The sequence below is a fragment of the Notolepis coatsorum genome, assembly GCF_963971535.1.
Source record: "Notolepis coatsorum genome assembly, chromosome: 7".
NCBI classification, from domain to species: domain Eukaryota; kingdom Metazoa; phylum Chordata; class Actinopteri; order Aulopiformes; family Paralepididae; genus Notolepis; species Notolepis coatsorum.
The window spans coordinates 116526460-116532242 of record NC_140171.1 but is presented as its reverse complement, the minus strand read 5'-3'; positions in this window follow the sequence as shown (position 1 = coordinate 116532242).

Here is a 5783-nt window from a genome sequence, read left to right as displayed (position 1 = left end):
TACTAATAATGTCATGCGTGGTCAATCTGTTGATCTCCGTGACCAGCTGGATTCTCTTGCAATGACGATACAGAGCCTGGGTAGAACCTGTGTGTTCTCTGGTCCTATCCCAGCTCCCTCAAAAAGTCCAGAACATTTTAGTCGTATTTTTAGTCTTCACGAATGGCTAAAATCATTTTGTACTGCAACAGCACATGGATTTATTTGTAACTTTGATTACTTTTGGACCAGAAATGACCTCTATAAACTGGATGGCCTGCATCCCAGTCTAAAGGGCATTCAACAGCTTACACGGAATTATATCCAGTACATTGCTTTTAACTCAGATTGATATACACCTCAGCATGACCCTGCACTAGAATCTTCTCCTGGTCATTTTGAGGAGCATCCTATAATGGGTCCTGCTGAACACTCCTTCTCCAACACGTCTGTTATTATGTTGTCTGCTTCTACTCTGTCTGATCTCCCTCTACCACCTATTACTTTTAATATAGAAGTCATGATTTCTGATAGGGTTCATGATCATTACCCAACACATTGGCATACTGTAAATCACTCCAACTTAATATCGGTCACTTTACAGTCTTCTATTTCTTTATCACGTGAGTCAGATTCCACACCACTTTCTCTAAATAATCCACATACCTTTAGAGAAAGGAAAGGGTTGGGATTGATTCACCTGAACATTAGAAGTCTCCTTCAGCACCAGAAGTTGGACCATCTTAGAATACTGGTAGCACAGGCTGATCCAGATATATTGGTCATATCTGAGTCCTGGTTGAAGAAATCTGATTCTGACTCCACAATAGATCTACATGATTTTAATGTGTTTAGAATTGATAGGGTAGGTAGGGGTGGTGGGGTAGTTATTTATGTTAAATCTTGTTTTTCGGCGTCTGTTGTTTATGCTGTCACTATCCCAATATGTTTTGAAGTACTTGTTTTAAAGGTCGAGTTGGGGATCAACAATTTTATATATGTAATTGGTGTCTACAGACCCCCTTCTGCTGATGCTAGCTCTTTAGATAAATTAGCTGAGCTCCTTTCACAATATATTGATTCTGAGATGATTGTCATGGGTGATTTTAATATTGACTGGTTGAGTGGTGCTGCAAAGCACCTTAAAGAAATCAGTGGTAACCTCAGTCTTTCCCAGTTAATTACTGAGCCCACCAGACCAAACCTTAAAAATGACTCTAGGTCTACCCTTATTGATTTGATTTTTGTGAATAAATATGACAGGATCTCAGCTTGTGGGGTTTTTGACTTAGGCATAAGTGACCATTGCCCCACAGTCTGTGTAAGAAGCACGAGACTGCCAAAAACAAGATCTCACACAGTTTTAAGGAGGAATTTTAAATCTTTTAATAACGAATCATTTTTAGATGATCTTGTTCTTTCTGATACTCATTGTAACACTGAAATTGATGTTCAGTTAGCCCTGGACTCCTTTGTAAATACATTTAATTTATTAGTTGACAAACATGCTCCTTTTAAAAAAGTCCGTATTAAAGATAGAGTAATACCCTGGTTTTCTCAGGAATTGTCAACCCTAATTAAAGACAGAAATGCTGCATGGTCTCGGGCAAGGCGTTCTGGAGACCCTCAACATTGGCTTTCTTTTAGGCAAATTAGGAACAAATGTACTGCAGTAGTAAGAAAATCTAAAACTGATTACTATCTGGAGTTGGTTACAAACTCATACTCTAATCCGGCAAAATTTTGGAGTGCAGTGAAGGTGAACAAAATAAAATCATCTAATTCTTTACCCTCTCATATTAAAGTTGAAAACTGTGTGATCTCTGAGCAGAGTGAAATTTGTGTTGCCTTCAATAGGCATTTTGCGGAGGCTGGTAATTTATTTAATAGGAACTATAATGGACCTTGTCCTGTTGATTCTGATTGTTTGTACCCTGTGGGCGTCACTTCCCATTTCTCCTTTCAACCTTTTACACAGTCAGCTGTATTTGATGCTTTGCAATCAATTGATGCAAAGTGTTCTACGGGTGAGGATAACTTAGAGTATTTTTTTATTAAGTTGGCTGCACCAGTTATCGCTGAACAGATTACTTATATTTTGAATCTCTCTATCTCATCAGGTAGATTTCCTCTAGTTTGGAAATCTGCACGGGTGATTCCTTTACATAAGGGAGGTGATAGGGATAACTTAGATAATTATCATCCTATCTCCAGGCTACCTTGCTTAGCTAAAGTCCTGGAAACACTAGTAAGTAAACAACTCAAATATTACCTTTCAACTAACTCCATACTTAGCTCTCAACAATCTGGTTTTAGAGCCAAACATAGTACAACATCAGCCATCACTTTGGTTACAAATGACATTATTTCAGCATTAGATAAGAAGAAACATTGTGCTGCCCTCTTTGTTGACTTATCAAAAGCATTTGACACAGTTGATCACTACTTACTTCTAAAGAAACTATCTAACATTGGGTTGGATGATAATGCCTGTGTCTGGTTTCAGGATTATCTATCTTCTAGGCGGCAGTGTGTGAAGTTAGGTCAAGCACAATCTGAATTCTTGGCCATGACTAAAGGTGTGCCACAAGGTTCAGTTTTGGGTCCTGTCCTTTTTACAATTTATATTAATGATATTGTTTCTTCTTTGTATGGATGTCATGCCCATCTGTATGCTGATGACACAATTGTGTACTGTATTGCAGACTCTGTACAGCTGGCCTTTGAGAAATTGCAACTTTCCTTTTATGCTCTACAGGATGCCCTTACTAGTCTTAAATTGGTTCTTAATGCTAGTAAGACAAAGTTTATGTTATTTTCAAGAGCAAGGAATATTAACCTTGATGATGTGAGGATATCTACTGTTAGTGGCTCTTGTATAGAGAGAGTCACTGAGTATAAATATCTTGGCCTGTGGCTTGACGAGAAATTAACATTTAAGTTCCATGTGGAAAATCTTGCCACTAAACTGCGACAGAAAATTGGTTTCCTGTACAGAAACAGATCCAATTTTCCTCTATTTAGTAGAAAAAGAATTGTGGAATCAGTCTTCTTATCAGTTTTGGACTATGGTGATGTAATTTATAGGCATGCTGCGGCATCAACTCTTAAACCTCTGGATTCTGCATATCACTCAGCTCTCAGATTTATAACTGGTGACAGATATGATACTCACCATTGTGTCCTGTATGATAGGGTGGGTTGGCCTTCTCTTGCAGAAAGGCGCAACAAACACTGGTATTTATTTATTTTTAAAGCCCTTATTGGTAAACAACCTGTTTATATCTCCTCACTGTTAAATTGGAATATTGGAACCTATTCAACTCGATCGAATGACTGGATGGTTCTTAGGGTTCCTCAGATTTGTTCTGAGTTAGGGAAGTCAGCCTTTTCCTTTGATGCCTCTAACTCATGGAATGTCCTTCAACTCACGCTAAAATTGGAGGTTCTCCCTTCCCTTGGAATGTTTAAATGTATGATTTCAGACCATTGTGTGACTACCTGTAACTGTTTTAGTTGATATTTTAAAATGATTTTTAAACGTTTTTAATTTGTTTTACTCTGGTGTTTAAATTTCTGTGAATATTGTTTTTATTATGTACTGTACAATCGTCGTTTCTGTAAATGAGGGAAACCTCAGATGCTTACGATTTTAAATAAAGGTTGAAATTTAGTCAAATATTAATTATCAATTAGCCCACTTAGATTAATGTGGCCAGGGCCTATATATAGTTTTGAGTTCTTAGTTTTCATTGTCTTCCGTTCTGTTCAGGTCTGTTTTTGTCCTGCTGTATTATTTGGACCATTTATGTTATATTTAAAATTATGTTTTTGAAATGGGTAAAATAAAACCCTTATTTTTTGCCAAAACCACTGTGTCCTCCTTGTCTGGCTGCTTGGTCCCTTACACTAACTGATGCAAATCCATCCCCAATGCATTTCAATGAGGCTGCGCTTCCTTCACTCTCACCATGATTAAAGCAAAACGATAAGAGCATGAGCATGAGCATGTGAGGAAGTTCATGAAGGGTTATCTTATGTGCGATATTGTGTAATTCCGTCGACAATTGTGGCCCGTGTGGCGATCGGAAGACAAGGGAAGGAGCGGTGAAATCACAGATTTCAGCTAGAGTGGCGAGTCCATTAGTGTGTATGTGGAGCATGACTGTCAAATAAATGGCCATAAGTTGATATAGAAATGTCCAATTCCATTTATTCTTCTTTTATGAGCGAGGGGACAGTCGTGTCATTGTTTTGTGTGTTGTTTTTATATCTAGGTCCAAAATTGAGACCACTGTAGCAATTTACAAAAGGTGATGATAAAACAAAAAAAATCAGTTTCTACACTCTAGTTATTAACATTCCGCCATTCATTCCTATGGACCAGAATTGCCTGTTTAGAGTCGATTTGTAGCCAAACGGTGCAGTGAAACTTTCCAAAAAGTAATAGCAACTCGAGTTGGGCCAAGCCGGTCATTTTGATACCTTACACTTGTGTGTGGTGTAAAATCTCTGGCAGGAGTTACTGGACAAAAATCGGCAGAATAAATAAAGAAATAAATAGTAAGGATTACAAGAGTGTGGGTGGTCACCCACACTAATAAAAATATAGTATAGATTTCAATAGTGTGGTTCACCCACACTAATTATGCAAAGTGCAGGGCAATAAAATAAACAGCTGTACAAGAGTAAAATAGTGCTACAGTACAACAGCGGAGTGTATTAACACTTTGAATGCCACTCACGGCTTTTCTCGGGTGTACCCCCCCGCGGGTTGAATGCCCATTACGCGAATATTCGTTTTATTCGTTTTTTTTTTTAGCGATCTGAAATCATATTGCATCAAGCGAGCCTAGCGTTGGAGATCCAGTCACCCCAGGCTCTCAGATGTGAAAAAAGCGCCCCCTATCGTCTCCCAGATGGTAAATCACCCTTTTGGATTGGACTCAATGAAAGTGAATGGGAGAAAGGATTTCTGACTCCACATTTTACTTCTCACTCATGCAGCTGGCATCGACCGGCATCACTCCGGAGCCTGAAGAGCAGCGGGGATTATGTGTTCTACTGTATACACGGTTGATCAATACAATGATCGATTTTTTCGAATGGTGATCAGGAATTGGAATAATCCATTTGGATACCATCTGATCTCAGGTAAGGAATCTATGTTATCAGTCTTAGGATAGTCAGACTCGTTTTCACGGATATATAAGCGTTTCCCCTATATGTGATATAGCTGTTTTGACTGTAAAAGCCATCAGGAAATAAGAGCAGCGATTATCAGCGCGCGGCACGAGCGTGCGTGCGCACACATATACTATCGATTATCTAGCGTTTATTTGAAAACGATTAATAAATAGGCCGACAAATGACAACGTTCTAGAATATTCCAGTAAAAGGCAATTATCATAGAATGGGTTGTTTTTTCCGCGAAAACGAGTGATTTTCAAAATGCTATCAAACGGAAATGAAGCGATAAAAAAACAATCTGCTTTGACAATGTTGACTGGAAAATGAGTCTTTGATAAGCGACGGGCAGATTAGACACATAGCCATAATTTAAAACATAGATTAGGCGATATTAACGTTAACATTGGAGTGGATTTGGGCATTCAAGGGGGTAAAAAGGAAAACACGGACTGGCTCTCAAAGTGTTAAAAGGCTATGGTGAAGAGGTACGTTTTTAGCTTATTTTAGAAGATATTAAGATATAGCTTCCTATAATGTCCATAAGTAGTGTGTTCCATAACTTTGGTGCATAGTTTGCAAAGGCTGCATCCCAGATTCTCTTTAGGCTGTGGTTT